The 25,492-nt window shown below is 34.7% G+C and overlaps 1 long non-coding RNA gene across 1 annotated transcript in view; it reads left to right on the plus strand.

Moving 5' to 3' along the window:
• The first annotated feature begins 273 nt into the window (after positions 1-273).
• LOC148758754 (uncharacterized) overlaps positions 274-25,492 on the plus strand; it is a 340,106-nt gene continuing 314,887 nt past the window's right edge. The window contains exon 1 of the long non-coding RNA XR_016019673.1: positions 274-448. This is a non-coding gene — a long non-coding RNA (uncharacterized LOC148758754). The remainder of the gene's footprint in view (positions 449-25,492) is intronic.

Raw genomic sequence — 25,492 nt, forward strand, 5'->3', positions numbered from 1 at the left:
GGGAGTCACTAGAGTGGGAAGAGTTAGTTGGTCACCAGGTTAATGTAAATTTTAGTTTGGTGCCAGTGCTGAGCCTAGAGCTACTCAGCAAAAGTCTCAGAGCACACCAAAGCCAGTTGCCACACACCTGGGGCCTGCCAGATTCCAATAGTTTTCCAAGAAGTGTGAAATTCAGACAGGGCTAGGTGCCAGCAGAGAAAGTGCCTCTAGCATTGGGGGAGTTGGGTGGGGCAGGATCCCAGTGTGTCAGTGGAGCTCAGCAGGCCAATCAGATTCAGATTTAGCCTGTGGGAGGAAGGCTCAACACAGGAAAGATGGCGCCTGCCTGCCGGCTGCATAGGAAAATGGCAACTGTCCTTGGGCTGTGGCTCTGAAGCCACACACCTCAGTCTGTCTCCTGTATGCCTCCCACATCCCCTGATTCACCGTCCCTCCACCAGTACCCCAGGTGAGTGCCTGAGAGGGTGTGATCTGTGCATGGGCTGTTTAAGAGGATGTTTGGCTTTTCTGCATTCTTCCTTCCTACCCAGATGGTTGAAATCCCCACTGTTTTTTACAGCCAGATTTTGTGGGGGCTCCTCTTCCTGGCATCAGTACTCTGGGCTGGGGAACTTGGTGTGGGGCTGCTGTCCCTTGCTGCAGTCCACAGCTGAGCTATCCCTCCTGATTCTCAACCACCACAGGGAGGTTTGCAGCAGGTTCCGCGTCTCCATTCCTCCTTCCAGTCTTGCCATGGCTTCTTTATATCCTTAGTTATAAAACTTCTGTTCAGCTAGACTTCAGATGGTTCTCCAGGTTGGTTGTTCTATAATTTAGTTGTAATTTTAATGTGTTCATGGAAGGATGCAGGCACAATGTTTGCCTACTCTGCCATCTTAGTTTTCTTTCATGATTTCTTTTTTGCAAAGCAATTAGTCACAGTGATTTTTACATTTTTAAATGAGTAGTGTAAAGCAGTCAGATTAGGGTTATTTTGTCTTTAGTAATTTGAAAAAACATACACATCTCTTTTGTAAACTGCTTAATAATACAGAATGAAACTTAATCACTGAAAAATGAAGGAACAGGTAACATTTAAAAAGTGTTAGAAGCTATTTTGAGATTTAAAGTGATGTGTAAATACTGTGCAGATGGCAAGTATATATAGAATTGCCCATATCATTCAATCAGCTTTTAAACCAGCTTTCTTCTTGAAATTTTAATTAGCAAACCTAATTTGTGGTATAACAGCGATTTGCTATAGATACATTTGAAGAGGCTTTCTTGGATTGTTTAAGTACACCAAATTAAGCAAAGGGAAATAGTAAAAGATTTGGCACCCTAATTTCAGAGGGAAGGAAATAAGACAGGACGTACTTGTGTTCAAACTATTCTAGGGACTGCTTTAGGATATTCCATGAGCATTCCTCTGTACTTCAGAATAATGAGTTGCTGGAACAGCAATATCATCATCGTGAATTTGCACCTTTGGTGGATAATCATAAGGCTTCATTTTTCTGAAAGTCATAATTCACATCAGCCTGCTGCACTGAGTGAGATAACGTTATTTTCTTGTTCATGGAAATAAAATTCTACAGGTAATTTACTGATGTGCTAATTATCATTTCCAATGATGAGCTAAAGAACAGTGTGGTTCCTCAAATTGTTTCTACCATGAAAGATGTATTTATATTTGTAAAAAACCCTGAAGCATAAAATAATATTAGTTTTGTGGATTGTTGCCAAATGTGGTAAGCAATATGCTTTTTTTTTTGGTAAATGATCAGCTATGCTTGAGCAGGAAATGCCATAATGGCTGATTTATTTGTGTGTGTGAGTAACATTTTCTTCATATCAGTGACAAAAACATTTTAGTGCCATGGAGGCTTAGCAGATAGGAAGAATATATATATATATATATATATATATATATATATATATATATACACACATATATACACATATATATGTATATATATGTAACATTTTCTTCATATCAGTGACAAAAACATTTTAGTGCCATGGAGGCTTAGCAGATAGGAAGAATATATATATATATATATATATATATATATATATATATATATATATATATATATATATGTTTCTCTTTCTTTTTTGTAATTTATTGGGGTGACAATTGTTAGTAAAATTACATAGATTTCAGGTGTACAATTCTGTATTACATCATCTATAAATCCCATTGTGTGTTCACCACCCAGAGTCAGTTCTCCTTCCATCACCATATATTTAATCCCCCTTACCCTCTTTTTCCACAATAGACACACTGAACTGCAAAAGACCTGCAAAGGAAATAGCACTTCTATTGATTCAAAATTGCAAAACGTCTTTATTTTAATTGTCTGCTACCTTCAGTTCCTTCACCTGTGTCCTTGCTACCATCTGGGCATCTCTAGCTTTTCATCCTCAGTCATTTCTAAGACTTCTCTCTTTACTTTCCTGTCTCCTAATCTACATGTATATGAGTCTAATTTATCTTTCAACTTTTATTTCACCCTTCCTCTATGAAATCTGTCCTGATTTCCCAACTGGCTCTGATGTCTCATTTTGTGCCTCACTCTGGTCTCTTATAATTGTGTGCCTTAATCAGGATTCTGGTTATTAGATTTAAATACAGTAATTGATGTACTTGTCTCATGCCTGTGTTGAGTTGTGGGCTGCTTGAGAGCATGCGCTTTGCTTTCTTCATCTTTATATTTGTCCTTTCCTCACACTAAGCTACAGCACCATAATATGATACCCAGCAAATGGTAAATTACAACAGATGTTTCTTGATTGAACTGCTGACTGAAACTTCCTTCTCACCATCATCATGTCTTTCTTGGCCTTGTGGGCATTATTCTCATTGTTTTATTTCTGGGTGCTTCCTGGTATCTACTCATTTAACTTTTATCTTATTCATACAGATTTCTATCACATTTCTCTTATATCTTCATTTCTGCCAAACTGAAGTCAACTTCATGTATTTTTTTCCCTATCTTTACAACCTGACCTGGTTTAACTATTCTTTTCCTCAGTATAGTAACCAGAGGTACATAGGCCTTAAAAGTGCTACTTTGTACTACCTTTTCCTACTACCTGCCTGACAAAATGCTCTCAACTATTCCCACTTTTTTCTTTTCCTTTTTTCCCTATACTCAGTTGCTGAGAGCTACTTGAGAAAATGCATGATCTACTGAATACTTTCACGTAGATGTCATTTAGAAAGCTCAAAGTGAATACCCATCTTTAAACTGTTCCCACTCACATATGTTTAAGAAAACATTGTACAGGGTCAATAGACAGAAAATTACCAATATTGTTGAAAAAAATTAAAGACTTAAATCAATGGAGTGACACACTATCTTCATGGATTGGAAGACAACATAGTAAAAATGTCTGTTCTCCACAAAATTGTTTATAGGTTTAATGTAATTGCTATCAAAATCTCTCTGAGGTTTTCTGTAGACATAGATAAGCTTATTCTGAAATTTACATGGAAAGACCTAGGTCCTAGAATAGCTAAAACAATCTTGACAAAGAATAATAGTCAAGGAATCACTCTACCCATATTAAGGCTTACTGTGTAGCTACAGTAATCAAGACAGTGTGATATCGATGAAGAAATAGCACATGGATCGATGGAACAGAATGAAATACAAAAATAGGCCCACACAATATTACCTGAGTTTTGACAAAGGTGCAAAAGCAATTCAATGGCAGAAAGACAGCCTGTTGAAGAAATAGTGCTGGAGCAATTGGATATCCATAGACTAAAAAAAAGGCAAACATTGCCCTAAAATCTCACACGTTATACAAAAAGTAAGTCAGAATGTATTCTATACTTACATGTAAATGTAAGACTACACAATTTTTAGGAAATAAAACCCAATCAAAATATCCAGAATGTAGGGCTAGGCAGTATTCTTAGCCTTGAATAAATATAAAATAAAATAAAAGCACAGGATATAAAAGGGAAAAAAAAAGAAATAATATTTCATCAAAATGAATTAGTGAAAATCTTGCTTCTTGGAATGCAGATCATTCCTCTTTTTTGTAAGCAGTAGTAAAATTATGTGAAGTTATTAAAACTATTATTTTGCCCAATTAAAAGCTCATCTTAAAGATTTTTAAAAAATATTTCAAAACAGTTCCACATGTAAAAGATAAAATAATTTGCAACAGCTGTTAATTGGTGGAATTTTTCACAAACTTTATTATCTGTAGACAGATAAGATTGCTAATTTTCCATCATTAACAATTAACAGATGCTCTGGCTAATGATGTCTACAGTGGTATGCCTAGTCTTTGTATAAAATGTGCTCAAATGTATATTTGATTATTTTAGCTGATTTTAAGAATCTGCTAGACTCTGTGATTCATTTTCGGAAAAGTCTGCAACCAACCATAGGAACTACTATTTCAAGTAAGGTTGTATTTTTAGGAATTGGCCTATAAAATATAACTCTCCAATTTACAGCACTTAGACTTTCAAGCCATTTGATATTTGATTAAAAGAATAAGAAAGCCTACAAAAAACCCCTCTTATGAATTTGTAATCCCATGTATTTTAGGGGAATCTAGTTTTACCTATACAGCCACAAAGTGTAATATGTTAGTATTCCACAATGCTTTGACTTCGTTTTGAAATGGTGGTGGTGTTCTGATTCAGTTTTATAGCCCTATAAGATGGCTAATTAATCTAGAATAGTGTGCAAATCATGACAGCACAATAATCTTAAAACAACAGAAAAAATATGGTCCAAATTTTTTTCTTACAGTGCTTTCTTTTTAAAAGGGTATGTCCTTAAAAGCTTCCACACTGAAAATAAGTCTTTATAAAACTGATGCTGTTTCTCACGCTCCATTAAGCTATCCCTTTTATCTTAGAAATTGATGTGAAAGCAAAAATATTTATACTACATTGGCTCCACTTTTTAAATTGCTTTTTGAAAGACAAATGAAAATAGAAACAAATATGTTTGAAATTCAAGAAGTGGCCAAGTACATCTAATTTATTTTGTAAAAGGATCATTAAAGCCTTACATCTCTGTTGTATTTTAACTAGCTAGCAGTAGGGTGACAATCTAGAACATTGTGGAACATTTTGAATACTTAATAAATACAATCCCCCCACCCCCCAGATTAAGAAAGAAAAACATGGTTTGCATCAAGGGAAAAATTCATAGAAAATCTGACAACAAAATGTCCTTTCCCTTACACAAAGGTTGATTCTAAGCTCAGAAATCATGAATATGCAGTCAATAATAATCAACTCCTCCAAACGTCTTAGTATGCACACCTAATAGCAACTTCTAGGAGCTGTGAAACATCTTTAATTTTCAATTCTTAATATGAATATTGATGAAATAATAAATCATAACAGGCTAATAGAAAGCAACTTAGATTTTAAAGCATCAAATGTCATCGTCAAAAAGAAAAAAACCCAAACTGAAATTATGTATTTATGATTCCCAAGATTATAATATGCAAGGCTTCCTTATACTAGTCTAACTATAATATCATGTACAATTTAGTCAAGAAAATGAATCATTTCATTTTCCTGGGGTTTGTATTTTGCTCTCTAGCATTAGTATCGCCTCTAGCTTGCAGACATCCAACAGAAGGAGAGGAGGGGCGACGTAAAGAGTTCTCCAAAACCTGGTCAAGGTGAACTGGCTTGCTCCATAATGAAAGTGAAAGCACTGCTTCCCTCAGTGAGCAAGTCTTGCTCCTTCCTAACACATACATTGCGGACTGACCTAAACAGTGCACTTAGTGACATAGTTGATTTATATTCTGTGTCCTGCAACTTATCTAACATCACTTTGTTAATAGGTGGTTTGTAGTCAGCAGCCAGTTTGGGGTCCTCACTTTGATAGCATTGCTACAGTGATTTTTTGCCCAAAAAGCAGCTGGTGGTAAAATATTCGGAAAGCAGCCAGCTACAAGAGCTGCTTACAAGAGCGCGCCCTCTGCTGGAAGAAGAAACGTTATTATTACTTGTTCGGTAATTTGACCTCTATGAAATCTGATATCACAAGTCTACTGATTGATAGACTTCACTTCTGGGTCCTGATGCAAAAACCTTGGTTGGGGATTAGATCTTCACTTACTGCTGTGGGAGTTTCACAGGAGCAAAGCCAGGCTTATCTGGTGGTCCATTTAAAGACCAACCTATGGTACCTATAGCAAATGTATAGCAATTATGCCAAAAGGTGTCTTGCTGGCTTATGCATATGTGAACAACATACTGAAATCCTCTGTGAGAGGAAACAGTTCATTTTTAACTGAACTACAAAATTCTTCTTCCTCTTATTAGCAGTTTCCAATGTGGCCCAATGGGGCCAGAAGTTACCTTAATATATGATCATGAAAGCACAGGCAGCAGAATCAGATATTGGCAACTTATTTTATTTTTCTCATTTCACTTGTGTGTGAATTTTAATATAAATATATGGACATAAAGAACTAAGGCAAGTCAAAATGTTTCAGTAAACAAGTTTCAGAAATTCCACATTATAACAAGAATAAATAAACTTGTTAAATTGTTCTGCCAATGCCAGCTTTTTAAAACCAAGAAATTTCTTGTTGGTGACAACTAAATGGTTGTAGACTTTATTATGTAGTAGATTCCACTGTTGACTATGCTTTTCTAGTTGGGTTCTTACACATGCAAGCACATATTTGTAATGTTGGTTCTCTGTGTTATTCCTATAAGTAGTCTATTAAAATAAATTAACTCTTTATAAAAATTATCCTGGACTCACTGAAGTTAGAAGATGTGAATTTTATGCCTTGCCTTGTCAAGTCACAGGATGGAACTGAATCTCAGTTTCTTCATTTGTAAAGCAAGGAGAGGGTCAAGTTGACATCCAAACCTCTCTCTGTTGAACAATATATTATGTGTCTGCCTCGTCCACTGTGCTAGATGGATACTGGAGAGGAGAAGATAAAATTAGGGGAAAAAAAGACACTATTATACTGTATGAATCTTTTCCAGACTCAAAATGGTATAATATCATAATATTTGCTAATGAATCTCTATTAAACTGCACCACAATTTCTGTATTATCCACTGACGTTAATTAAAAGCATCGCCCAGGATTTATTACTTTTTCTACATAATAAAGGTGTTTAATGAAAGGAGTATTGTTTATAGAAAGCAGAGATGGAGAGGAATGATTTGCTGTTAAAAAAAACATTAACCCATTTTCGTCTTTTCCTTCTTTATAGTTACTCAGTGGAATCAGACAGATTTGATTCCAAATGTCTTTATCTGTTGTATGACCTTGGAAGAAGTTCTTTAACCTTTCAGTGCCTCAGTTTACCACCAATGAATAAGGGATTATAATAGTACTTGAGGAGAGTCTGGGGCAGATGAAATGAGACTATGTTTTGAAAAGCAGTTTTCTTGAAAATGTGTTTGGTAAGCCCTTGGAAAATATTAGTGTTTGTTGCCATTATTATAGTCAAAGTCCCTTCTCTTTATTCCTGTTGGTTCTGTCCTTATTCACTTTTCTTGGCTTGGTCTCCCAGCTCTGGTCTTCTCTATTTCAATCCATTTCCACACTAATACTAGAGTTACAAATATGATTATATCACACTGCTTCTTGAAACATTTAATGCTTTTCAGAACATGGTTCACGCCTATCTCCCTAAACTCATTTCCTAAAACTACCCTTCCAGACCCTGTCAGGTCTTAACCTTCAGCTGCTCTTTGCAACTTGCCAGACTGTATTGTGACCATTGCCCCTGTACGTCCTCAGTTTTGCTTCTATGTTCACATTTTTCTCTTTGCTTGCATCTTGTCTTCTTCGTTTTCTGAAGATTCATCAACTACAGTGCAGTAAAATGCTTTATAGTTTAGTTTAGTATAGTACCTTGTACACTGTAAGAGTTGTTGGAGTGAATGTTTCTGACTATCCTGTTTGATTTTTATGTTTTCAGAAGACAGATCAAGTGGTACCAAGTTTATAGTAAACACTCAGGTCTTGGCGACTTAGAGATATACTGAAAAATAATTTGATGAGAAAGTACAGTATGATCTACATCTCAAAAGTTCTAGAAAAGTACTCTAAATTTTACTCTAGAAAAAGCTAGAAATTATTGAATTGGGTGCATAAACTGTGTTGGTCTGCTAATTGAATTTTTACAAAACATTTTATTCTTCTGTTTTAGAGGAAAGAAAGTTAGATTTTTGCTTTTCAAGGTCTTTCACATTCATTTATAAGTATGCATTCACTTAGATGTAAGATCAACAACTAATATCTTTTTGGTCACATCTCTAAAATGTTTTGAGTCTACAAGATAATTTGTCTCATTTGTATTTCTCCATTCCCCAACAAACAAACAAACAAACAAACAAACAAACAAACGAATCCCAACAAACTATTTTCAATTACAGTAACCTTTGGAATAACTTCCTGTTTCTAAATACATTCCCCAATGTCACTTTTAGTTAACATTAAGTTATATATATATTTCAAATACATATAAACCCACTGCTATAAACTAAGTAAAAAAATCCATCTTGTTATCAGCTGGATACTATGTATTCTCCAAATACCCAGTGATAGTGATGAAGTGAATGAAGCAAAGGTCAAAAGGAGCAGAGCTTCTCTGAGAATCATAAGCCTATAGACGGGTGTACAGCCAGGAAGTTGATTGCATCATTGTTGCAATACTCTGACCAAGTGATCAGTAATTCCTGCAAGGAGAAACCATTAGTCACGCATTCCTGAGATACCCAGGAACACTTCTGCTTTTGTGAGCCGTTTTGCCAAATTTCAGCGTTGCCATGACAACCTCTGTATTCATTCTCAGGTGTGCACTGGCATCACATCTTGACAATTGATGGGGCCACATAATCCCTCTGGGTAACTACTTAAATTATCGCCTTATAAAATAGTGACAATTACAAAATTTACACTTCACTGTGTATGCAACTATCAGGCAGCTCTAAGCAGAGGCAGAGTGATGATTTTTGTAATTATCTATCTACAAAGTCATATGCAATGCCTTCCAACTAGGAGCTATTAAATGGTTAGTGGTGGGTAATCAAAAATAAAAACTATTCTCTTTCAATGCTTTGAATTTTACTTTAAATGTATGTATGGTTCATAATTTAGTTTAATGAAAGAGTGAGAGATGGTGTAGGGTGGCTTCTGTGACTGACCTTTAAAAGAGAACAAGAAAATGTTTTTCCAAACTGGAACATAGGAATTCAGATTAAAAGATTGGTTGGAAAGGAAGGGACAACGCTATAGGACATTTTCTTTTTCACTTTTAAATGTTGATCACTGTCATGCTTTATCTTCCCCTCATCTCTGCACAGAAAAGTAAGGGGTACTAATTTTCAGAGATAAAATGATGCTTTGTTATTTTCTATGATACCAGAAATTTCAAAGACCAGAGAGCAAATATCTAATCTGTAATTTTAAAGGGAAAAAATTTCCAATATTGGCGATGGTAATATAATCCTTGTGAGTATATTTGAAACTATAGATTAGCTTACTTTAGAATTAGTATTTACTTCCTTTTAAGATATATATATATATATATACACACACACACATATATATGTGTATATATATATTGAAATTAACTGATAAAGTCTTCTATTTTCCTAGAAAAATAACATATTAGCTCTAAATCAGGGGTGTCCAAACTGTAGCCCACGGGCCAACTGTGGCCCATGATCCATTGTTAATGGGCCCGCAGCAAATTACAAAAATATATTTAGTTTACTTAAATAAACCAGGTGAGGCAATACGTACTTCACCTCGAGTGAGTGGCCTTGCTATTTTTGTATTTTACCACAAAAAGTTTGGACACCCCTGCTCTAAATGATATGTGAATGTGCACAATATATCAATTATTGACTAAAATATGTCAAATTGGAGAAAGTAATATATGACTGTCCCCACACAAGTGATATGCCTGCACATTTTAACCGTTTTTCACAAATCTTATGTAGGTAATAACACATACTTAAAGCTCCATCATCCCAGAAAATTAACATGAAAGTAGATAATTTTTGCATAAGTAAAGACAATGGTATTTTCAACATTTAGTGCTTTTTAGCACAGTGTCTAAAACAGAGACTGGCTGAGAGATTAAGCTGGCTTCTCATTTTAACGTTCTAGATCAGGGGTGTCCAAACTTTTTTCTACGTTTTTCACCAAGTGCCATATGCGGTAAAATACACAAACAGCCAGGCCATTCACTCGAGGTGAAGTACGTATTGCCTCACTTGGTTTATTTAAGTAAACTAAATATATTTTTGGAATTTGCTGCGGGCCAATTAACAATGGATCATGGGCCGCAGTTGGCCGGCAGGCCGCAGTTTGGACACCCCTGTTCTAGATGGTCATTAATAAAGTTACCACAGAAGATTACATGCCTTAACGTAAAGAATGGGGATGGTATAGATTTAAACTTTCAAACTGCTGTGGGGATGGTAATAGCAGTAATGGTGATGGTAAGAGCAAAAACTTAAGTTAATAAGACAAACTGGATGGATAGGAGCAGTAGGAAATGTAATCAAGTAAAAAGAACAGAGGAAGTCAACACTCCTGAAGGGAAAATGAAAGGACTTTGTTCCTGGCACTTGTTTTGGGATTGACCTTGACCCATTTAGAGACGTGATTCAAGAGGTTTGGGATGAAAAAACAAAATTCACGTGAAAGTACAAAAAACAAATTATCCCCAAATATGAGTCAGGAGGACCCCCAGAATGGAGAGAGTTTGGAGACTGCAAAGCGCTGCCCTTTAAGGGATTAAAGACAGTTGAGAATGGGCATAGGAGGGTTACTAGAACTAGTTTACTGGAGGATATTTTATCATGCAAATGCTTAAGAGAAATTGTCAATAGCATAAAAATGAGCATCATGTGCCAAGGAGATGATGGAGGAACATTTCACAACAGCTCATGTTTGGGCACAGAGTAGGTCAATTTCTGTCTCTCTCTATGGAGGCCTTGGAGTCAGAAGAACAAGTAAAACTAAGGCAGACATCAGTAAAGAGACACATCAGCAGTCCTTCCGGTCTCCAGCATGAGGGAGAAAGCAGGAAAGGATGAAGTTCTAATGATTTAGCTAGAGACCCACTGACTCTTGTGTGTAGGTTTTGCTTCTGCTAAGTAATGGTGAGATAAAAACCTGATATGTTTTTAAAATGGAGTGTTTTGGTTTGTTCATTGAGCTGCAGTGAACTAAAGATTTCTCTCAAGTGGTTTAAAACAATGAAATGCATTACTTTACGTTGAGAACTAAAGATTTCACTCAAATGGCTTAGAGCAATGGGATACATTCCATGGAGATTCTAATAAAAATTACAACAGGAATTGATAAAGTGAGTCTAAAATCATAGACAAGAAACAGGTTACTGCTACATTCTCAAACCTAAAGGGGTAATGATGTTTTGTTATACTGTCCTCCCCAAATCAATTAGGGAGGAGTGTGGGTGGCTTCTATACAACTCCCCACTCTTTTTTTTTTTTTTCTTTTAATTCACCAAATTTTCTTTTCTTTCCCACAGATGTTTCATATCTATATCTTTTTTTGTAACCTTTCCTTTGGTTTAAAGTACAATCTCAATTTAATAGCTGAGATTTCATAATCTTTCAAAATGTGTAGGCATATCACTTACTTGGGACATAATCTTTGTGCTGGGAAAACTATTTAAGGTTTGGATATGGAAGGACAGAACAGAGACAGACAGAATGAACTGATTTATACCAGGGGAACAGAAGGTCAAAACAGGTTGAGGAAAAAACAAAACAAAAGAAAACACAAACCCAGAAGCAGGAGGCCCCTGTACTCTGCTGATGCTCAGGGAGCTTAGAATATACTGAGGTCTGACAATTATGTTTGTGAACTTGTTGCAACAATGTTACTAACCTTTTTTGATATCAGAGGGATTATTCATTATGAATTTGTACCAACTGGACAAACAGTTAACCAAGTTTACTATTTGGAAGCGCTGAAAAGGCTGCGTGAAAAATTAGACGACCTGAACGTTTTGCTAATAATTCATCGCTCTTGCATCACAACAACGCACCAGCTCACACGGCACTGTCTGTGAGGGGAGTTTTAGCCAGTAAACAAATCACTGTATTGGAACACCCTCCCTACTCACCTGATCTGGCCCCCAATGACTTCTTTCTTTACCCAAAGATAAAAGAAATATTGAAAGGAAGATATTTTGATGACATTCAGGACATCAAGGGTAATACAACAGCAGCTCTGATGGTCATTCCAGAAAAAGAGTTCCCAAATTGCTTTGAAGGGTGGACTAGGTGCTGGTGTTGGTGCATAGCTTCCCAAGGGGAGTACTTCGAAGGTGACCGTAGTGATATTCAGCAATGAGGTATGGAGCACTTTGTCTAGGATGAGTTTGTGAACTTAATTGTCAGAACTTGGGAGACATAATTGTACCTTGGGGTACATAAATGGGTGTCAGACAACAATAAAATTGATAACTATTTAGGAGAAAGAAGAAAGTAAAACTATAACACTTTTTGTGCAATCAAACCAGTGGTCAGAAATCAGCGTCATTAAATGCAATGGGTGAAATTCAGAACAGGAGAGTTAGTGAGGGTGGGCAAAGACTCAGCAAAGTAGGAAAATGAGAATGAGTTGCTTTGCGAAGTAACAGTAAGACATCTAAAGACTGGTGGCCCACGTGTTTATCCTGTATCACAATTTGAGCATATTTATAATAGTAGTATTTACCTTCCTGAACTTCTTTCCCATGACATATTGCTTTCTTTGCTTCTTCTTTGGATTTTCCCAAGCTCTGTCTTTAAGACCTGTGCCCCCTGTCCCCACTAAGGCTCACACTTCTAGGTAGTAATTCACTTTTTGGGTTGCCTTCCTTGTCCATCTGTTGACATTTACTCACTCTACATTTCACTGTGCCTCCTAAACATTCTCTGTGTCCCATGGTGGTAACACCCATTGTATGCACCTAGTATCATCCCTTAGGATGAGTCTGTAAAATTATATATAACAAGGAATGGTATATATTTATTACTTTATCATGAAGTCATTTCAGGCTGGACAATTGACTGTTCTATAAAGCTAGAAGTTCAGGATGGCCTGAGCAAGTAAATTTCAGGGGGATGAGAGGGGAATGTTGAAATTTGTGAGTGAAATTTATGACAGCTTGGTAAAATTAAGGAACTTGGTACCCTAAACCAAACTTCACAAATTTTTAAGGTTACCCCTCCATATGATTATAATATTGTTTAGATCACATTGACCGAGTGTTTTGCATTGATATTGGCATAAAACAGAATATACAAATATACATTACTTACACAATGAAAATAGGACTGTCTGTTGAACAGGAAAAGATTCAGTATGTATCTGAATCTCTTTGAAAATAGAACATATTCTTATTTTTTAGATATAATAGCAAACAGAATCAGTCAAAAGCCCTCTCAGTCTTAATATTCTATGTGGGGATTTTTAAGATGACAGTAGAGAACGTGGACATATCAAAAGAGATCTTATCGTACTTTTTGTTAAGGAAAGCATTAACTAAGAAAAGTTGCAAAATTTGTAATACCTCTAGAAGTGTTTGAAATGCACAAATATATTGAAATTATTTCTAATTCCAAATCTTATAGTAGGGGAGATTGAAGTTGTAGTCGAAGATTTGGGTTTCTGATTCAGAGTTTGTATACCAGCTCTGCTGCTCACAAACTTTGTGAACTTAAACAAGTTCCCCAGTCCTGGTACAGAGTAAGGATGATTAAGGAGGACAGTGATATCTAGAGATGCAGAAGTCATCTTTCACTGAGTATGCATTTATATTTGAAGAACTAGGAATATTCAGAATATTCAACTAGGAATACAGAGCTACCTTTCTTCCACCTTCCAATTAGAGAATAATAGTGAAATAGAGCAGGCAAAGTAAAACTCTCTTGACCAAACGTCTTAAACTTCCTTCTTTTGCTTAGAGGGAAAAGGGGATTATTCCAAATTTCAGGATTGAAGAAGACTACAATTGCTCTGAGTCCACCTGTTACATCTAGGAAACCATACTTGTAGGAAGGGATAGTGTGGTAAGATGCATAGTGGTAAAAGGCATTCTGGGTTAGTAGTGTTCCTAGAAGTAAAGACTCTAGAGCAATGGATGGAGAAATCCCAGGAAGTCTACAACCTTGAAGGTATGTGATTCCACTCAACACAGCAGTTCATTGCAGACAACTGGCTACATAGTGTCTCTTTTGCATCAGAGGTCTTAGAATCCTCATCTAAAATCAAGCTCTGAATGGAATTCATTTTACAACTACTGTCTTAGGGCTCTCTGATTTTCTTTAAGAATCAGCAGTGATATTTGCCTGAACTGATAGCTACTGGCTGAGGAGAATTTGGTACAAGGTCCCTCCCTGGGTTTGGTTGTTTCTATGCTGGAGAGACACCCAAGTTGACTCTCCTGACTTCTGTCTACATAATATGTCAACCTTAAAGCTCCCAGATGTCTGTTACATTTCACACTCCTACTAAATCACTTACTCTCCACATTAAAATCCACTGCGTTCTGTTTTGTTTTTAATTTCTTTTTTCTTTGATTCTCATTTGGGTCATTTCCTTTTAAAAGATCAAGGTGAGAGGCCTGATTCATTTTGTAAAAGTGCAAAGTAACTGCTAATTAATACATTCAAGATGGTGCATACATGGATTTCTCACTATAAACGTGAGAAACAAAGGAAATCTTTGAAAAAGGGTGTGAACTGGATGAAGGTTGCCTACTGGGACTTACTGGCCTGTGAATGTACTCTGTTGCTGTAGTAGGAATATGTGTAAGGCTAGGCCAGTTTGTTTTCAGAAATTCAATTATGCTTTGAGTAGTGGAAATTTTTTGAGACATGACAGCATTGATTAATATTGCTGGTTTCCAAGGAAGTCAAAACATTTGATTTTCTGGTATATTTTTCTTTCTCTTCTCCTTCTTCTCTTCTTTCTTCCTCTTCCTCCTCTTTCTCTTCTTCTTCTTCTTCTGTCCCTCGTACTCCTTCTTCTCACTGAATCTATCAATGAGAAGTTAGAAGAGTTGGCTAGTCATTTTCTAAGCTCTACATCTCCTTCATTATTTCACTATAATGGGTGGTGACAAAGTAAATAATCTCTGTTGGCTAAATTTACTTTACTGAAATTAGTTTGAATGTATAAACAAGTGCAATATCACTACTGAACTTAATTTAACATTCTAATTAGATGTCACTACTTCCAAACTTAGAGTAATTGCCTTGTGATTTCAAGGACTTTAAGCACATTTGCCTAAGGAGTCTATGACTAATGCTTCTTATTTTCCTGGAAATACTATTCATAGTCATGATTTAAATAAAAAGATAAGACTTCTGTAACCTATGTTTAAAAGACCTGAAGTGGCGCCTGTGTGGCCTCGGAGCTTCAATCATCACTGTGTTGATTGACTGATCTGGATGGCTAAGCTGACATTTCTTTACTGGGTCCCATATTTGTTTCTCCTAGAAAGGAAGACCTTCCCCAGTAGAGGACTCCAGCTTTTTGGTACCTCTAGGAAGGGAAGTCTTTGGAAATATGGCACTCTGTCTAAACAGATTTGCTATTTTTTTCTTACACTATGTCTTGAAAATGCCATTATATATATTTTTTACATGAAATAATTAAAAAAGCATTGTCACAGTTATAACTGGCTAACAATTTTTTTTATCAGGAGACAAGAAGCTCTAAATTCTGATCAAAATAATGACAAAATTCTACAAAAGACATTTAACTATCCTTTTGTGTGTCTGTGTGTATGTATTGTATGCAGACATTTTAAAAGTCAGGGATTGTCCCAATAATGAATTTGTTAGAGCCAGGAAACCTTGTCCTTTGCTTTATTTTTTCTGATTTTTTCAACATACATAGTCTCACTTGGATCTGCTTCACTTTTCTTTTCATAATAGCTCTGTCCTAAACCTCTCATTTGAGTTATATATCTGCATAGCAACTTTCACTGGAAATCTGCACTTTGGTTTCTCATTGGCTAAAATTCAGCACGTCCAAGACATGTATGTTCTGTGTCCACCATTTTTTCTTCTGCAGCATGCTTGTACATGCACCACACAAATTCACTAATACTCACATCCCACACCTCTAATACCTACAACTTCTGTTTCTCTTTTATTTCAGTGAGAGGCACTACCAGCCAAGGAAAGAAATGTGGTATCATTTTTTCCACTTTATTTTATTCTCGTACTCATCAACCAGTTAACGACCAAATCCTGTTACCCACAGCTGCAGTTCAAAGGCATATGTTCATTTATAAATATATATAGACTACATGATGAGCCATAAAATAAATCTCAACAAATTTAAAAGGACTGAGGTCATGCAAGGTATCTTTTCTGACCATTATGAAATGAAATTAGAAATCAATTACATTTGATTGATAATCAAATTACAGTAAGGTATTTAGAGAAATTCCAAATATTTGGAAATTAAACAGCAAACTTCTGAATAACCTATGGGTAAAATAATAAGTTGCATGGAAAATTAAAAATTATTTGAACCAAATGTAAAAGAAGATACAACAAATTGTGGGGTAAGCTAACGCAGCACATAGAAGTATATTTGTAATTTTTAATACTTACATTAGTAAACCCCATGAAAGTAAGTATTGTTTACTGAGCATCCAGGTCTGTGGAACATAATAAATACTTAATAAATGTTTATTTATGGAATCAACGTCCTTATGTATCACTTCTTTCCCACGTTTTCTAACTCTATACTCTCTCCTATTCATTTATCTTGTTTATCTCATTTATAAAATGTGTGCAAGTTGGAAACTGCAACACAGCTGGGATTTACATTGTATTTTCCAGTGATGAAAGGAGTGATTTCTTTTCAAGTATATTTACTTTTTTTCTCTATGCAAGTATATTAATCTACTTTCAAATAATGATTAATACAAATTCCTGTTTAGCTTCATTTTCATTTTACCTACATACATTGCGTGAGAAGGATGTTTAAGACACAGGTATTGTATTTAGAGAAGGGTGAAATTTTCACTAGTTTACCACAAACAGACATTTAAATAAAGATGTAAGTTTTAATGATAAAATTATTCTTGCAAAGAAGAGTACATTGTCTCAGCATAAACGCAATCTACTATTGGAAGAGCACTTAAAACCCTAGATCCTACTATTTGTGAGTAAGTGGCATCATTCCTTTTTCAAGTCATAGTATCTTGAAATTTGACATTGATTGATTGTAATTTCTGCCTGCCAATTCTGTATACTTTTATCATTGACTTTCTTTGTAATTTTAGAGATATAGTTTTACACATATAATGATCTCCATAAATAATAACATATTTACTGATTTGGTTTGACTTCAAAGTGCTCATCCTATGCTCAGCGCTCCTTACCCCCCAGTGATAGGGATAATTCGTGGCTCATTCCCCCAACACCTAGAATAGCACTTTGTTTTACATTTAATAACTATATTAAATAAAATAATGTCAATAGACTTTTTTTAAAAGAAGAAAAACACACGTTTAACTTTTGCTATGGTTTCTGATGACAGGTTTGTGGAGCTCATCACCTCAATCTGAAGCTCTAGCTCTACCTAATTTCTAATGAGAAATATAAGAGGAAGCTTTACAAAGATGATCTTGCTAGAAGAGTCTTGGTTGTTCTTGCTTTGAGAGTATTACTCTCTTAATGTTGAGAAATGTTGACATATGCTACCCAGGACAGTAGTTATGGATTAAAGGCTCACTCTGACATTTTGACAAATAAACACGCATGCTAATTTTTCAAAGCAGGCACAGATGACTGATTATTTCATCAAGCACTTAATCTAAAATGATAAGTGGTGCCAAGCCAAAATTAATCAGCAATTTAAGTGACTGACATTTTGCTTAAAGTCTAAGGCTCTACCACACAACTTTGTATATTCAAGCATTAGTCTTCAAAAGCAAAAGGTGGTAGAGAAAGTAAATGTCATTTATGTAAAATACATTTTATTAATTTTACACAAATACAATATCTGTTGATAAAGCATTTTTAGAAAAACAAAAATGGGCAATTTGATTTTAAACTGTTGTCAATTATTTGAAAATACTGATTTTTTTTTCACAAATTGTGTATTTAAATAAAAAAGTACATCAAGGAAAAAGAAAATTAAGAGCAACAGAAGCCATTACTTATATAATCGTTAGATAAAAATTTTTTCAGCCTTTTATTCTGTTTAGCTACCCTGGAATTATTCTATCTGTATTGTGAAATCATCATCTCAAAACAAAAAAATGGGGAACATGTTCTGTCTAATATTCTACAATTTTTTGGGGGGATTTCTAATTAGCAATTGATTTCTTCTATCATTTCTTGGTACTTCATATCACTCTGATTCTTTACAATGTTACAATTTATTTAATTAATTTTGGTCTAGCTTCTTGTTACAACAAGTGTACAATAAATACTAGTGCACATAATTGAAGTACTCATTCAGTAAAGTAGGAACTTATGGTTGGAAAGATAATTAAAGAAGACTGATAAGAAATGGTATATAGAAATATTAACTTTTAAATGTGAATACATATGAATGTACAACTTTTTTTCACTCTCTATATGAGGGCAACACTAATTATATTCCCATGCCATCTTTTTTTTTTTTTTATCCACTGTTCTTTTGTATCTAGGTTTACTTTTGTAAAATGTTCTGTGAGAATTTAAACAGAATTAAAAATATTTAACTTCAGAATAATTTTGTATGTTTCATTCTTATTATCTTTTGCATGTAATTGATGAGTATGTTTTAGTGCCTTCATTTTTTTTTTGCAGGTCTTCCCCAAATTTTCAAAAATTGTTTTTAGCAGGAATAACATTCTCTCTCTTTTTTTCTGGTGTATGTTATTTCTGGTGTGCATAATAGTTAACAAAATTATATAATTACAATTACAAATTCAATGGCATAGCAGGTTTGGGAGCAAACAGAATTGATTTGGTGAGCATTAAATGCATCGGTGTGAGCAGCAGTGTCTGAGTGTACTACAAAGTAGCTAGCTGGCTGTCGGTATGTGACAAGCCATGGGCATCTGTTCCAGTGGTTTACAAATGAAAAAGAGTGTCAGCAATCCTGGTGTAGTAGCTAAGTAGATAGAGGTCAGTTAGGAGAGCTTCCACTGTACATTTTCACATGCTTCTTCTGTATGACAAAAAATTGAATTAAGATATTTATAGATATCACTATTTTTTTCTCCAAACTATTTGTGACTCCTGCAAAAGTATTTCCCACAGATTTATCAACACTACTAGATATCATCAATCTTGTTAATCTTCTCTATGTGATGAATAAAAATTATACCTTGTTTAATTTCCAGTTCTTTGATTTTTAGTAAGATTAAAAATACTTTTATTTCTTTTTCTGTGAATTGCTAGTTTGTATATTTTCCTCATTATTATGTTGTTACATTGGGCTTGTTTACTCATTGAATTTTTTATGTGTTTCTTTTTATACATGAGAGGTCAGTTCATCCCTAAACATGCTGGATTAATTGGCCTAGGGTGGAAACTGGGCATTGAAAATTTTTCAAAGCTTCTAAGATGACTCTGATATATAGCTATAGATGAGTATCACTGGTTTAGCTTTATTTTTCAGCTTTATGGGTATTACCTTTTACAGTATAGAAGTTTCTCCTCTTTTTTTTTTTTTTTTTAGTTTGAAGATAATGCTGACTGACTTCATAGAAAGAATTAGGGAGTATTCTCTCTGCTTCTACTTTCTGAAACAAATTGTGGAGAATTGGTAGCATTTCTACCTTAAAGGTTTGTTGGAGTTCACCAGTGACCCCATCTAGGCCTGGTGCAAATAAGTATATGAAGAGCCGCTTAACATCTTATGTCATTAGACAGTTGCATAAAAAAAAAAAAATGAGATACCATTACACTGATTAAAATGGCAAAAATTCAAAACACTGATGGCACCAAATGCTTGTGAAGATGTCAAGTACAAGAACTCTCATCATTTTTGGTGGGAATACACAATGGTGCAACCACTTTGGAAGACAGTTTGGAAGTTTCTTACAAAACTGAACGTAATCTCACTGTACGATTCAGTAATTGTGCTCCTTGGTATTTATACAAATGAGTTGAAAACTTATGTCCACACAAAAACTTGCATACAAAGTTTGTAGTGCTTAATTCATAATTACCAAAACTTGGAAGCAAACAAGATATCCTTCAGTAGGTGAATGGATAAACTGTGATACATGAATATAATGGAATATTTTTCAGTGATAAAAAAATAAGCTGTGAAAACATGGATGAACTTCAAATGCATATTTCTAAGTGAAAGAAGTCAGTCAGAAAAATCAATACAATACATAATTCCAACTATACGACTTTATGGAAAAAGCAAAATTATAGAGAGAATGAAAAGATCATTGGTGGCCAAAGGTTAGGGAGATGGATAAACAGGTGAAATCCCGGTGATTTTTAGGGCAGTAAAACTATTCTGTATAATACTTTTAATGATGAATATATGACATTGTGCATTTGTGAAAAACCCTAGAACTTTACAACACAGAGTGAAACCTTATGTAAGCTATGGACTTAGGAAATAACAATGTATAAATATTGGTTCATCAGTGGTAACAATGTGCCACACTAATGCAAGATATAAATAATAGGGGAGTCTGTGGGGCGGGCAGGGGAGAGAAAAGGGAATATATGGTAACTGTACTTTCTGTTCAATGTTTTTGTAAATATAAAACTGCCCTAAAAATGAAGTCAATTAATTTTTTAAGAGCTCATCATTTTCTCATTGTTATATTGAATAGCTTTACTTTGATTAAGTAAATTAATTAATTATAGAAAGAGCACTGTTATTGGGTTGCTTGCAAAAATATCAATGTGTGATAAGGCAAACAATAACACTATAGTCAAGTACTTAAAAGAAACAATTGCCCCTCTAATAGCACGTAAATGACAGAAATCTGCTGATACTGAAGAGAAGGAATTGTCTTGGTTGGTGGCCTACCTAAGGGCAGATTTTATAGTTTCTTAGAATATAGTTGATATCAGTCAGATAAGCAATAGCAGCTTCATTTGGCTTCTGCTTCCATTTTACAGAACTAAAGTGATTATAAAAGAGATGCAATGACAGAACAAATGATGATTAGCATTATAAGTACAAAATATAGCATTTTGTTAATTTTAGTTACTAGATAAAAAATGAATAAAGGACACATAGATTTACTCAAATTAACCAGAATCTTATTAAATAACTATATCACATCACCATTTCAGAGATTGATTTATTTTAGGTTATCAGACACTTGATAAATGACAGGAATTTTAAGTATACTTGGCTAAGTCCTGTCATTTACTTGGGAAAATAGAAAACTGAAATCTCATATTAAATTATATCAGATTTTATGGGAATCATTTGCACTGTAATATAATTCTAATTGGTTTACCAATGAAATTTTTAGGGCTTTTATTTCCAGCATTTTTGATGATCAATTTCAATTTGCTTTCATGTATTTCATTTCTCCTTTTTTCATCTGTCTTTTAATATTGTGAAACTTGGTAATAATATATTCATTTGAATTTTATGAACCCAGTAAATGTCCTTTTATAATGCCTTTTTCATTTCTAGAGAAAAGCTTTCTCAACCTCAGAAATTATTTCTTTAAGCTTTTTATAAAAGCCAGTAAAATTGGTTTAACTGTTTTGACCCCTTCAGTTTAAGTCAGTTTTCTATTTCACCATTGCAAATAAAAGCACATCTCAAGTTTTTAGTAGATACCAGAAATTGAAGTACCAAATATAAAAATTGGGGTGAGGGGGACATCCTGACCTGATATGAAAACAAATCCTATAAAGTATATCATAGTGTGATTGCAATTATATTATCCCCATTTAGATAAAAGAGGGAGGAAAATTTTATTTTGTGACTACCCTAACTGAAGTTTATACTATGACACCCTTATCCTCCAAATATTTCCATATATTTTATACATTTTTAATAATAGTTACTGTCACCTGAGCAATTAATATGAGATGATACTAAGCTTACAGAAGAATTCTGTAAGAATTTGTATTACAGAAGAATTCTGCCCAATAAGAGAATAGTAATGGTTTCAGCACAACACAGGTACTCAGCATAATATAGCCTTTTAATCTTTGACATTCTTTGAAGGATTATATTGTTTATATATAACAAATTGCCACATCTTTTTTTGTATTTGATAAATAGAGTTATTTCTAGAGTTTTCTTTTGGACAAATGAAGTACTGTATCTTATGGATGAGATTTCTAAACTTTCTTCCTAAATTTATTTTACTGTATGTACAGTAAATTGCACAAATGCACATTCTAAATGTACAATTTAGTGATTCTTGATAAATGATTACACCCATGTATCCCATACCCAATCAAATTATAGAACATTTTGATCTTCCTAGGAAAAGTTCTTTTGCTCCTTTCCAGACAATCTCTCCCACTGAATAGAGGCGACTTTTATTCTGACCTCTATTAGTTCATAGAAATTGTGCTTATTCCCAAACTTCACAGAGTGGAATTATATAGTTTGTACTCTTTTGTTTCTGACTTCTTTCACTCAGAATGTTTTTGAGCTCATCCATGTTATGCATACCAGTCGTTTGTTTCTTTTTATTTCTGAGTAATAGCCCATTTGTATGAATGTATATCACATTCTTTATTCATTCACCTATTAATGAATAGTAGTGTTTTCAGTTCTTGGCTAGTTTTAGTTCAGGTATATGACATAATGTCTTGATATATGTATGTATTGCAAGATGATTAGTACAATAAGTTTAGTTAAGATCTATTACTACACTTATACTTATTTTTTCTTGTTATGAGAACCTTTAAGATCTATCTTAGCAACTTTCACATATATAGTATTAACTGTAGTCACCATGCTGTACATTAGATCTCCAGGACTTATGTATCTTATAACAGGAAGCTTGTACCTTTTGACCACCTTCACCCACCTGGCCTACCCCCAACCCCTAAAACCAAAGATGTTTTAATCATCATACTTAGCAAAAGATAATGTTTAGAACATAAATATCCTTTGACTAAATAAATGAAGGAAAGAAGCAGTTCAGTGTCAAACTAATGTTAAATGTCATAGAGACATTGATTAAAACAAAGCCTGTAATTTGTCCATAGATCATAAGTGCTCTTAGCCAGAGCCGTTTTGGTGGAGTGATGTTGATGGAGGTTGTATTGCGTTAGTACAAGAGGAAAAAGAAAATGAAAGTAAACATGGTAAAAACATGGTGAGAAGAGCAGACACATTCAGATTTGTGTATTATGCAGGATTCAATTCAGCTGTAATGCTAGAAGAAAAAAGTTGAGCTCATATAATAGATAATTTGTTTTTCCTTCAACAAGTATCAATCTAGTAGAGCAGATTCTCTGTAATGTAACTTGGTATCAGGGATGACCTAGATTCCTTGATCTTTTTGCTTATAATTCCACACATCCTCTAAGTTTCTTAAGAACTATACTTACACTTAAATTGTTTCTGCATATCCTTATTTATGTCTAACTCTTTGATTTATCAAAATATCTTTGGGTTTATAGAGAACGATTTTTTTAAAGGTAGAAAAGAACACGTTTACAGTCTATGCAGAGTGAGCCAGGAGACATTATGATGTAGAAATCACAGGGGAAATGGTGAACAACTGAAGGGTCAGTTCTCTGAGGTGATAGGATGGGATTGATGGATCTGCTTGATGCATTATCTTTGAATGCAAGAAATAACAATTTTTCTTTGAGGCCACTGAGGAAAGAAGTAGATATGTAGAAATAAATATAGACAGTATTTTTATATGTGTGGGATTTAAAGCTAACGCGTACTCCATTAAGTCTCAATTTTCACTGTGGATTTGTAGGTAAGTTTATTTGCTGGGACAGGGTGATTTGTTATTTCTGAGGAAACCTACCAGGAATATTTAAAAAATTGTTCTTAGCAACATTAATGGTCCAGTTCAAGGGGAGGCCATAAATTTGTAGCGAAAACAATTTGGTGAAATTCACTTCCTCAGTAATGTCCTGCAGTTTGGATATATGAGAAGAGAAGGCAGTCTGACCCAACGTATTCTGGGCAAATCAGCAGGATACATGGACAAGGGCATAACGATGCAGACAAGAGAAGTCTTACAAACCATAAAACATGAGGCAGTAAAACAAAACAGAAAAGAAATGAAGAAAGTGGATGTCAGATTGGGAGAAAAAGCAGTCACAGGCAGACTGATGTTAATAAGTTTTAAAGGGATAGGAGATTGTGGCCATAAATTCGCTTTTGATTTTAAAAGTTGACCTGTGGGTGGCTAAAGTGTGGGTCATTAGAGTCTAAGAAGTGAAGGGGTTTTCAGTGGAGGTATTTGATCAGTCACTCATGTAGATAAGCCAAGTCTCCACATCCTCAAAGAATGAAAAGGTGTGCCTGTGAGTTTTACAGAAAACCTCAAGGAGGAGGAGAAATGGTGTATATAGTTGGAGCTCATTAGCCAAGCAGCAACAAACTCACCAGTGCTGTCCATGCAGGAGCTAGTAACTTGCCTTGTACTCGATTTTGATTCAAACTGCGAGTTATTTTGATTCCCCAGAATTTCTTAATATTACTTAAACTATAGGCTTTGTATTTATGTTAAATTATATTCCATATTTTTACAGACTCTTTCCTCTTGACTCTCTTTCCACAACAGTGTGTTTTTCCTATTTTAACTAACTGCTCTTCATTTAAACTTGGCTGCTATCTTGCATGGAGCTCACTCAGTACCATCTACATAATTCCAACCATTCTTAATATTCTCTGGGGCTAGTCCAATAGACTCCTAACCATTCTACCAGTAGAATAACTAGTGTACCCCAAGCCTACTCTTGCTGTAATCTACGGCTCATTATGGCCAAATTACTCTTAGTAAAGCAAAGCTCTGAGCATGACATTCCCTTGTTTAATAAATGTGCCATGGTGTGCCAAACTTTAGTAAGTGAAGTCTACACTCCTTAACTTGGTATTCAATCCCTCTATATTTTTCTCATCATGCCTAACACATTTGCAAGTATATATCTCACTATATCTTTATGCAGATTCTATATCATTGGTTCCCAAATGTAACCAATGATCAGAAGACCCAAGGTGCTAAAGACTAAATTCTAGGATCGAGAGTAGGACCCAAAGAAAAAATGTTTTTGTAAAAGATACTTGGGTCATTCTGATATGTGATGCATTTGAGAACCACTGTCATAAATGTTCCAATATGAAGCAGTCATGTCTGTTCTTATCTGATCCGTTTCACTTAGACTGTCTGCCTCCATTTCTTTACAATGAATTCCTGTCAAAACTTTTAAAACCTAGCCATCAGTTTGCCTCATATGGAAGTTCCAGGTATTGTGCTAAGTACTTTAGTTATATGTTTTCATTTAATCTTCAAATACATCTATAAGATAGACATAATTGATGCTGAGAAAGTTGTGCAGGATGATATG

Source organism: Rhinolophus sinicus, chromosome 2 (assembly GCF_057876585.1).
Source record: "Rhinolophus sinicus isolate RSI-liver-muscle chromosome 2, RSI-T2T, whole genome shotgun sequence".
Lineage (NCBI taxonomy): Eukaryota > Metazoa > Chordata > Mammalia > Chiroptera > Rhinolophidae > Rhinolophus > Rhinolophus sinicus.